This window comes from Spermophilus citellus (assembly GCF_964194105.1).
Source record: "Spermophilus citellus genome assembly, chromosome: 4".
Taxonomy (NCBI): domain Eukaryota; kingdom Metazoa; phylum Chordata; class Mammalia; order Rodentia; family Sciuridae; genus Spermophilus; species Spermophilus citellus.
This window is the reverse complement of record NC_138185.1, coordinates 112573617-112585915: the sequence shown is the minus strand read 5'-3', so window position 1 is coordinate 112585915 and position 12299 is coordinate 112573617. Positions and strand designations below refer to the sequence as shown.

Sequence of the window (12299 nt, the reverse complement as noted above, 5' to 3'; positions counted from 1 at the left end):
GAGTTCAACAGTTTTCTGTTTCTATTAAAGCATGGCATAACTGTTACTTGAATAGAAGTTCTTTTTAAGTGCCCATAACTACTTTCCAGAGGAGCAGTGCTAAAGATTCTATTCATTGATATATAAAATGTTCTTCATCACCAAGTGTCTTATGGAGTAGAATTTAACTGTTTTCTCAGATTATTTAATGCAAATTATGTCAGACTGCTAATTGTTCAACAAAATCCATTTCCTCTTTTTCCCAGTTGCCATTGTGTTCATGTGACTGAGTCCCAGAAAATAGAGTGTGAGTAAAAATGTGTTGCACTTCAAGGCCCCAAATCACCCATGCTTGCCAGTTGAGATGGATATGACAGAATGACCTTAGAAATCATGAGGTGGAAACTCTCTCAGCCTGTGTCCCTTAGGAGAGCCATCTCACCAGCTTATTAATGTGTCCATCAAGAGAGAAACTGTGACCAAGACAGAAACTTTCATGGTGCTGTGCCATTACACATTTGGTCTATTTGTTACTGTAGCTTCTGCTAACTAATACACTAATAAACTTATTTTTTTAATCTTTGTTTTCCTTCCATTTGCAATCTTATGGATAAATTATAAATTTGAATACTGTTGAATCTGCAATGTATTGCTTTGAATTACAGGCTTAAAGCATCACAAAACAAAATATAATCTAATGAAAATATTAAATAACACATACTTAATGAAGACAGTTCTAAGGGAGTCTATAGAAATGACATATAAATATATCTCTTTACCATAAAATTAGTGCTTGGCTCATAGAAGTATAAAATAAATGTCTGTTATCTTATTAATAAATGATTCCTCCTAATGAGTTCTAGACTAACAATTTAGTAGCTTGGTTGCTTGTTGGATATTTCTAAATAGCTGTCCTGCAGGGACATCCACATGATATTTCCAAAACTAATCTTCCTTACCAACCTCTGCCCACTCTGCCTCCACCAGACTATGATCCTCCCAATTTCCCTCTTTTTATCAGTGGCATCCTTGAAATTGTCCTTCATTGGCTCCCATAGCCAAATGGTTGTTCCTATTTTTTAAAACTTGTTCTTTTTAGACATACATGACAGTAGAGCATATTTTGACATAGTACACATACATGGTGCATAAATTATTCTAATTACGATCCCATTCTTGTGATTATTATACAGCATGTGGAGTTTCACTGGTATTCATATATGAACAGAGGAAAGTTATGTCCAATTCAATCTACTGTATTTCCTGTTCCCATCGTCCCCTTCCTTCCTTTCCCTTTGTCTAATCCAATGAACTTCTACTCTTCTTCTAATTTCCCTCCCAGTATCTTTCCTCCTTTCAGCCCCCTTTTTATCACTGCATCTAAGACTACTCACATTATTTCCAATCTCCCCCATGTCCAAATCCCTACCCCGTACTAGTAGTCCCTAGGTTTCTGGTTTTCTCACCTGTGGTATTTCAGAAAAGGGTTTGAGGACCAATATGGGATTGCCAACTTTAGATTTTGCCAGACAAAAACATTCTTTAAAAAAAAAAAATATCGATGACAGAATGGACACAGTGGCACATGCCTGTAAATCCCAGCTACTTAGGAGGTTGAAGGCAGGAGGATCACAAGTATCACTCATTTTTCTATAGACATTTTAAGGTTTTTATTTGTTTATTTTAACACTGTGTGTGTGCTGGGCAGGCCTCATGTGTGCTGGGCAGGCACTTGACAGCTGAGTCACACCCTAACCTTATATTTTTTTCTGTGGACTATTTAAACAATGGTAATAATGTGTAAGGTACTCAACTTCAGAATACAGGACAATCTTTTAGATTAAATAAACAATTTTACAAGAACTTATTACATTGTCCAAGATCAGGTGATTGGAAGCTTTCATGTGGCATTGACCCTCAGGTCTCGAAATTTTCTCTTACAGCCAGGTGAATACTCCTGAGCTCCAGTTACAGTGCTTTTCTGATCGACAATAGGTCTCCTCTGGCTTATTCTCCATCTGGCATTAAGTTCCCAAAAGGGAGACCCCACACAATAACTGCTGTGCTTTGAATGTGTCTCCCCAAAGTTCATGTGTTGGAAACAATCCCCAAATTAATGTGTTTATGGGGACCCATGGGAGGATGGGATCTTTGGGTTGTTATTAGGATTAGATGAAGTCAAAGGGTAGGGCCTCTTGATTGGATTAGTGGCTTTATAAAAGAGGGAGAGAGGCCCTAGCTACCATGCTAGCTCTTTCTTATCATGTAGTGTCCTCTGCCATCTTATGATGCAGTGAGAAGTCCCCACCAGACCCTGAGTAGTTGCCGGAATTATGTTTTGGACTTCCTGGCCTCCAGAACTATGCGCTAAATAAACTTTCATTCTTTGTAAATTACCAAGTCTTGGGTATTTTGTTACAGACACAAAAAACAGACTGACACTCTCTTCCCAATATTATTTCTAATTTCCAGGCAAACTGGGCCTCTATTATTCTATTTCCTTTTCTTTGACTATGTGATTCTTCTATCTTGTACACTCTATCCTTATGTTTCTTCCAATAGTCAAAATTCTACCTAAAATTTAAGACCAAATTTGATGCCACTGCCTTCTTGAAAACTTTGATTCATTCTACCCACACAAATAAAATCATCCCTCTCCTTGAACTTTCCTAACACTGTAGTGGAGCAAGTGGCTGCTTACTTTCACAATTATGTTTATTTACCCCTCCCACAAAATTAAATCCTTGAATATAAGAACAATGATTTTCATCACCCCTCCATTATTTGAACATTAAATATTCAATATATGTTTAATGATGTAATCAATGTTTTGGCCATAATAAGCCCAATTTTATAGGTACCTCACAGATTCTCAGCACTTCCCTCCACACACACATGAATGTACTTTAGAAACTTTTTAATAACTTTATCTTCAATGTCAAGTGAATAGCAATAAAGTATTAGGGAATCAGGGTTTGCTAAAAACTTCTTTGTTCCTTCTAACATGAGGGAAACAAAAGTAAATTCTGGTTCTAAGACTATAAAACAGCTTTTCTACCATGAAAATTTCAATTTAGGCTTCTACCCAGGAATTGTCTTATTTTATTTTAGTTTCCTACTTCATATTTTAATTGCTTTTACGGTAATTTGTAGGAGAAACAGGAATTATGGGACTCCTTAACTTTAATCTAATTTTATGTGTATGCCCATTTTCGTGAAGGTACCTAATTTTTATTCCTTTAGTTTTTCACATTCATCAAAAAACAAGAAGGAGCTGGGCACAGGGCACATTCCTGTATGGAAGGCTCAGGCAGGAGGATCACTAGTTCAAAAGCAGCCTGTACAACTGAGGTGGAAACTCTCTTGCCAGGTCCAGGGTTTCTGTAAACAGCATGGGTCAAAATAAAAAATAAAAAGATTTGGGATATAGCTCAGTGGTAAGCACCCCTGGGTTCAATTTCCAGTACCAAAAACAAAACAAAACAAAAAACAAACGCAAGGAGGAATGAGATGACAAGGCTTATCTATTTCATTCTTAATTAACATTTGAAGAAAATCTGAGCATTTGTACTTTCATGCTGTCTTTGACCTAGGGAATCTCCCCCCCCCCACCACCAAAATAGTCTATTAATCTGAAAATCAATTTGTGAATTTATTATTTTTTGATATGTGGAAGTTACTTTGTTTTCTTAATGCAGTATAGTAGATAGACATACAATCAATAATCAATATTATTCCCTAGAATGTGCAATATATACATTATTCACATTAAAAAATTAAGAATGGAAAACCTCATATGCAGGAACTATTTTAAAACATTCACCTAATTTTTTATTTTTTTGGTGGTGCTGGGGATTGAACCCAGGGTCTTGTGCATGCTGGGCAAGCACTCTACCAACTGAGCTATAGACCCAGCCCCATATATCTAAATGTTAATTTGTTTTTGACAATATATACTGCTAGTTTTATAAATCTGAGTGAATATAACACGATACACATTGGCATGAAGTACACATATGGGTCCATTCCAGAGGCTTAACACACTATATGAGTTACTTGCTCTTCACTTTGGTCATTGAGATTCCATGTGCTGAGGCATCAGAGTGGATCTGAAAGTTACTTTCAGAAGTACTTTTATCACAGTGACATTGTAAAAACTAATGTTTGTTTTTTTTTTTCCTATTTTCCTTTATAGTGAGGGGGCCTTTCCTCTTTAGAAGAAAGAAGACCTTCAAGTTTGTCTTTTGTTGGAATGGTTTGAGCGTAATATGCTTATTCTATGGCTAATCCTGTTACTAAATAAACTTCCATTCCTTGATTAATTGCTAATTTTGCCTCTCTCATTGCAACAGTTTCCTGAGGTAGAAACTCTCTTGCCAGGTCCAGAGTCTTTCTGTAGACAGCATCCGCCTCCTGGTTCTGTCCCTGGCCATCAAAGACTCCCGCAAAGAAGGTGAGCTCCTTGGCCAGGGACATTCTGATGGCATGTGATTATTACCGAGTTCCCCCTCCACCAGGAATAATTGCCAACTTTGTTTTAACAAGGCCCATTTTTGCAGAGGAAGCTGCTACTCCTGTATCACAGGCTTGAGCCAATTTAAGACCACCACCTTGTGCAAGTCCATCTATTGCTGCAGTGGTTGGCAATGGCAGATTGGCAAAGTCATTAATTTCTGCTCTTATTTTGGAGACAAAAGGACCAACTTCACTGGAATTCATTTTTGCCCTTTCCTTAAGGGAAGGGGCACCAACACAGAATATCTCTGGGACTTCACTCCTAATTATTATCATTCAAAACTTTCTTAATCAGATTTTAAAGCATCCCCAGCTTTTGATAACATTTTAATAAGATTTTTACTAAATGAGTTTTTGCTATAAGCTCTACTTATTCCAAGCACTTCGATTCTCATTTTCACTTCTGGTGAACATATTATAGGTGCTCCATAAGCATGTGTCAAAATTAAATGATGTGAACAATATGCTATTTCACTCTTCACAACCCTTTTAGTTTTTCCCAACTCTCTGTTGTCTTCCTCCTTGTGCCCCACCTGCAGCTCATCCTTAATCTCAGCCTCAAAGCTGTTTCCCCTCCCTCAGGAGGGATTCCCAGCAGCTGGTGCCCAGCCCAGGGCCCAGACCGCCCAGCCCAGCTGCCTGCTGCAGCCATGCACAAACCAGACAGCCTCTCCCCCAGGTGGTGCTGGGCATGACAAGCAGCCACCAGGCAGGTGTGACCAACCTGCAGGGTGCCCAAAGCCCACAGTGCTGCAGCCTGATATAAATACGGGGAAGACTCCAGCAAAGATTAGGCTGAGACAAGTTTCTGAAAGGCTGAGAACTGGTCAGAGATCACAGAGTTTGCCCAAGAATAGGGATACAGAGTTAGGCTTAGCCAAATGTAGAATTGCAAACCTTTAGGACTGCCTAGGAACTTAATGGAGACTCCAAAACGGTCAAATAGTAGGATTAAGGACCATGAACTCCTAGCATTACACAATATGAGGAGGGACAAATTTAAGTAGACATTACCAGAACAAGATTCAACACTCAGAGAAATATCATATGGAGCCCTTTCACTGTGTTATCCACCATATCTGGTAGACAAAAGCAAAACAAATAACAACAAAAACCCACTGGACATGCATATAATAAGGAAAAGAAAAAGAAAAAACTACCAGTAACCATGAGAAAAAACAATAAATGAAGCAGACCCAGAGATTATCAGATATTGGAGAAAGGACTTCAAGATAACTCTAATGATTATGGTTTTTAAATTAGAGGAAAATATAGACAAAATACATGAAAAGATAAAGCACTTCAGCAGATAATTTGAATATTCAAATATGAATCATATGGACATTCTATAGCTGCAAGTTGAAATATCTGAAATTAAGAACTATTGGATTCAAAGATAGTCATAGAAAATATTTAAACTGAACTCAAAAGGGGAAAATAATGGAAAGTCAAAAAACACAGTAAGAGATATGGGGCACAGGCAAAAGGTCTAACATATGTGTAATTGGTATTTTTGAAGGAGAAGAGAAAGAGAAAAGAGATAAGCAAAATCCCCAGAATAATAACTGAGAATTCTCTTAATTTAATGAATAATAAAGTCAAAGATTCAAAAAGCTCCACAAATCACAAGCAGGACAATAAAACCATATCTAAATGTATCATAAGCAAACATCTAAAAACCCGAGATATGAAGAAAATCTTAAAAATAGCCAGGAAAAAAGAATTTAATATCTCTTGGTGAACAACAATAAAGTTGATAGTTGATCTCTGAAAATTCTATGGACAGTGAAAGACAATGGGATAACTAACATCTTTAAATTGCCGAAAGGAAATTTTTAAAAAAGCTGACAAAAATCCCATCTACCTAGCATTCTGCACAAAAACAAAATAACAACAAAAAGCACCTCAAAATATTAAAATAAAAAAATATAAAAGTCCTCAGATAAACAAGAACTGTGAAGTTCATCCTTAGCAAACGAACATGGTAAGAAATCCTAAAGTGATTTATTCAGGGTGAAAGAAAATAATCCCATGTTATCGTACTGAGTAAATACAAAAAACTACTTTTTACTAGTCTTTTCTATCATATCATGACAGATGTTTATGGGGTTTGTAACAAAGGTAGGAAATAAAATATGTAAAAGTAATGAAATATGTTTGTGGAGCTAAGTGGATATTAGCTGTTATAAGATTCTTGTATTATTTGTGAAAGTGATATTTATTTATTGAATTTTAATATTTATTTTTTTTTAGTTTTCGGCGGACACAACATCTTTGTTGGTATGTGGTGCTGAGGATCGAACCTGGGCCGCACGCATGCCAGGCGAGCGCGCTACCACTTGAGCCACATCCCCAGCCCCTGAAAGTGATATTTATACATTTTGTAAATTCTATTATTAACTGAAAGGTCTGATAGTAAAAAGAAAATGAAAAAAAGGTAAATGGAATATTAAAACCCGTCATTAATTAAAAAAAAAAAAGAAGGCATGAAGGGAAGAAGGAAAAATAGTAAACAGCAATGTGATAGACTTAAATCCAACTTAATTATTTCATATTTTGGGTAAATGAAACCACTTATTAAAAAACATAGACTGTCAGATTTTTTTAAAAAATGATCCAATTATATACTGCTTATAAGATACAAAGATATGAGAGCAAAAATAAGTATAGTATGCAAACAACTAACCAAACAAAGCACATAGATTATATTAATATCAGAGAAGCTAGACTTTAAGGCAAGAAGTATTACTTAAAAAGGGAAATTTCATATTAACAACAAATTTTCATATTAATAATTCACCATAAAGGTATCTAAATTTATATGCAGCTAAGAACCTAGTTCCAAGTCCATAAATCAGAAGTCAATAGAATAAAAGCATAGACAAATTCACAATCATATTTGGAAAATTCAGCTCAGTTTTTTCAGTAATGGGATAAAAACAAGATATTGTGTAAGTAAATACTATCCACCAACTTATCTAATTATTAATTATAGAATATCACACCCCCAAACATAGAATATACATTCTTCCTAAGTATACATGTAACATTTATCAGATAACATTTCCTTCAGTTCATAAAGCCAATCTCAACAAATTTCAAAAGTTTTAAAAATATCTGATCTACAATCTTAAACAAAATTTAGCAAATGGGATTTATCCAATAGCAAGAGCAGGTTGATATTAGAAAATCAATTTTAAAAATTTGTCACAATAATGAAGAATTAACCCCCACATCATTCTCTCTGTAGATTCTTTAAAAATATTTGGTAAAAGTAAATATCAGTTCATAATGAAAATATCTGCAGCTGAGGAGAAAGGGGATATCTCCAATTTGATCTATAGATTCAATATTATCTCAAAGAACCAAGAGAATTTATTGAAGTGAATCAACAAACTGATACTAAAATTCATATGGAAATTTGAAGGGCTAATAAAAAGCAATTTTAAAAAAGGACAAAGTTGGAGGACTTATTCAACTGGACTTATGCTATCGTAATCAAGTACAGTGGAGTGTTGGCCTATTGACAGATCATAGATCAATGGAACAGCAAAGAGTCTAGAAATAATTCCCCAACATATGACAGTTGATGGTTGATAAAAGATCCAAGGTCATTTATTAAGAAATGTATAACTTTTAAAAAAATGGCATTAGAAAACTATATGGAGAAAAACCTAGACTTCTGTTTCACAGCATGCACAAAAATTAAGTTGAGATGAATCATACACCCACACTTAAAAATCTAAACTTTTAAAGCTCTTTTTAAAAAATAGGAAAATATCTTCCCAAATTTGGGGTAGGCAAACATTTCTAATGGGACACAAAAAACACTATCCATAAAATTAAAAATTCAAAAATTAGACTTCATAAAGGGCAAAAATGCCAGATGTGGTGGCACATGCCTATAATTCCAACAAAATTGCAAGTTTGAGGCCAGCCTCAGCAACTTAGTAAGCTGCTAAGCAACTTAGACCCTGTCTCAAAAAAAAAAAAAAAAAAGTAAAAATGTTTGTTCCTCAGTACCATTAAGATAATAAAAGGCAAGACCCCATGTGACTAAAACATTCTCAACACATGTATTTTAAAAGAAATTTTGTAGGAAAGAACTCTTCTAAATACATTCTATGAAGCTAATATCACCCTGATACCCAAAACAGATAAGACACATCAAAGAAAGAAAACTTCAGACCAATATCCTTAACAAACATAGATAGTTCAGAAAAACTGAACATATTCCCTATTTCACAACTTCTATTCTCAATAAAATACTGGCAAATCACATCCAAAAGCACATTAAAAAGAGAGTTCACCATAATCAAATGGGGTTCATCCCAGGGATGCAAGGTTGGTTCAACATGTGGAAATCAATAAATGTAATTCGCATAAATAGACTTAAAGAATCACATGATTATCTCAATAGGTAAAGAAAAGCATCTGACAAAATACAGCATACATTTAGGAAAAAAATAGGGATAAAAGGAACATATCTCAACACTGAAATCTTTATACAATAAACCCAAGGCCAACATCATTCTAAACAAAAACTGAACATATTCCCTCTAAAGACAAGAACAAGACAGGAATACTCTATTTCACAAAACTTCTATTCAACATAGTCCTTGACTCTCTAGCCAGAGCACTTTAGGGAAAAGAAAGAATGGGATACAAATAAGAAAAGAAGAGCTTAAACTGTTTGCCAACCACAAGATTCTATATTTAGGAGAACCAAAAAACTCCACCAGAAAACTTATAGAACTCATAGATGAATTCAGCAAAGTAGAAGGATACAAAATTAACATTCATAAATCAATTGCATTCCTTACTTCAATGAAAATATGCCAAAAGAGAAATTAGAAAGACCATCCCATTCACAATAGTCTCAAAAATAAATAAATAAATAAAACCTGAGAATCAATCTAACAAAAGAGATGAAAGACCTCTACAATGAAAACTACAGACGCTAAAGAGAGAAATTGAGGAAGACTTTAGAAGATGGAACTATCTCCCTTGTTTTTGGATAGGCAGAATTAGTATTGTCAAAATGGCCATACTACCAAAATACTATACAAATTCAATGCAATTCGCATCAAAATTTCAATGACACTCTTCATGGGAAAAGAAAAAGCAGTGATGAAATACATTGGAAAAACAAGAAACCCAGAATAACCAAAATAATCCTTGGAAAAGCAAAGCAGGAGGCATCACAATATCAGCCCTTAAATTATAGTGTAGAGCTATAGTAACAAAAATAGCACAGTTGGGCTGGAGATGTGGCTCAAGCTGTAGCGTGCTCGCCAGGCATGCGCGTGGCCCAGGTTCGATCCTCAGCACCACATACCAACAAAGATGTTGTGTCCACCAAATACTAAAAAAAAAAAAAATATTAAAAAATTCTCTCCCCCCCCCTCTTTCTCTCTCTCTCTCTTTAAAAAAAAAAATTGCACAGTATTGGCACCAAAACAGGCAAGGAAGACCAATGGAACAGAATAGAGGACACAGAGAAAAATCCCTCCAAAATAGTTACCTCATACTAGACAAAGGTGCCAAAAACATACATTGGATAAAAGATAGCCTCTCCAACAAATGGTGCTGGGAAAACTGGAAATCCATATGTAGTAGAATGAGGTTTAACCCCTATCTCTCACCCTGCATGAAACTCAACTCAAGGTAGATCAAGGACCTAGGCATTAGACCAGAAACCCTGCACCTAGTAAAAGAAAATGTAGGCCCAGTACCCTAACATATCAGCTTGGGAACTGAGTTCCTTAACAAGACTCTTAAACCACAAGAAGTAAAACCAATGATCAATAGATGAATGGCATCAAACTAAAAAACTTCTTCATAGCAAAGAAAATAATCAAGAGCATGAAGAGAGAGCCAACAGAATGGGAGAAAATCTGTGCTACCTGCACCTAGATAGAGCATTAATTTCCAGGATATATAAAGAACTCAAAAAACTTAACACCAAAAACAAACAAACAAAAAACCCCCAAATAATCCAGTTAACAAATGGGCAAAGGAACTGAATAGACACTTCACAGAAGAAATACAATCGGTCAACAAATATAAGAAAAAAAAATGTTCAACATCTCTAGCAATGTGAGAAATACAGATTAAAACTACTCTGAGATTCCATCTTTCTCCAGTCAGAATGGCAATTATCAAGGATATAAGTAACAATAAATGGGGGTAAGGATGTGGGTAAAAAGTACACTCATCCATTGATGATAGCACTGCAAATTGGTGCAACCTCTCTGGAAAGCAGTATGGATATTACTCAAAAAGCTAGGAATGGAACCACCATTTGACCCAGTTATCCCACTCCTCAGTATATATTTAAAGGATTTAAAATCAGCATACTACAGTGATGCAGCCACATCAATGTTTATAGGAGCTCAATTCACAATAGCTAAGCTATGAAAACAACCTAGATGCCTTGAACAAATGAATGGTTAAGGAAAATGTAATATATATATTCATTTGTTCATTCATACACACAATGGAGTATTACTCAGACATAAAGGAGAATGAGAATGACTTTATGATATTTGCCAGTAAGGGGATAGATTTGGAGACTATCATGCTAAGTGAAATAAGCCAATCCCAAAAGCCAAAGGTTGAATGTTTTCTGACATGTGGAGGCTAACCCACAATGAGGGACAGACGAAGAGTAGAAATTCAGTAGATTAGACATTAGGGAATGAAAGGAAGTTGTGGGGGATAGCAAATGGAAAGACAGTAGAATAAATGTCACATAACTTTCCTATGTACATATATGAATACACTACAGTTAATCTCACCATCATGTGTATCTACAAGAGTGAGATCCTAACTAGAAATAAGACATAGTCCATGCTTGTATAATTATATCAAAATGGATTCTACTAATTTACAACTAAAAAGAACCAATGAAAAAGTACTTTTGTTGAGATGAATTCCACTATTATACATGACTATAAAGTTCTAAAAGGCTTCTATCTTAAATAAAAATAAATGTATTAAAAAATAATATAAGGAGTTCCATCCAGAATATATTAAAAAAAAAAAAACCTCTATAAATCAACGAGCCAAGAAAAACAGTGTTATAAACGGGGGAAAAAACCCCTCACATAGACACTTGATAAAAGATGTATAAATGGCCAATAAAAACATGCCACACAGGGAGATCTGGGAACTGGGAGGCAGCCACATGGGTTAGAACAATGAATCAGAATTTGAACTGGGCAAGGAAAGCGTATCCATGGTGGGAGTTCCTACATGGGTATCAGAGCCTGAAGAGGGTGAGGGACATTGTGGAGGCAGCCCCACATGGGGTGTCAGAACCCAAGCATGGTGAGAGGCCACCTATGTGGAAGGAGCACATGGTGGGTTAGAGCAGAGGGAAGGAAGCAGACATGACCAGGGACAGTCCAACATGGTATATTCTATGACTCATGGTGTATTCCAATGTGTACACCAAGTGCCACAATCTTGGTTTCTAAAAACTATGCTAAAATAAACTAGGATTCCTGAGATAAATGGCTTATTCCAGGGCTAAGCAGGGAAAACACAGGTGATTCTGGAAATTTTTGTTCCAGAAAAGAAAGATGTTTCCAAGGGTGAGATAGGTGTCCAAAGAGGGGAAGCCCAGCAATAGATGTCAGAGCCTGAGCTGAGAGAGCAGAGGCCTCGCCAGAGGCAGCTCAGTGTAGAGAGTTAGGGCCTAAACTGGGTGGAAAGGGTATCCATGTGAGGGTGGCCTCATGTGGGGAGTCAGAGCCTAGGTGGAGTAAGGAGGGCATCCACTGTTCAGGAAACCCAAAGAA

At 35.9% G+C, this 12299-nt stretch overlaps 1 pseudogene across 1 annotated transcript; it reads right to left on the bottom strand.

Annotated features, from left to right (window-relative positions):
- Positions 1–4180: 4180 nt before the first annotated feature.
- On the bottom strand, positions 4181–4820 carry LOC308646304 (methylglutaconyl-CoA hydratase, mitochondrial-like; annotated as a pseudogene). Its single transcript has one exon. The product of its transcript is annotated as a methylglutaconyl-CoA hydratase, mitochondrial-like (transcript).
- Positions 4821–12299: the final 7479 nt, after the last annotated feature.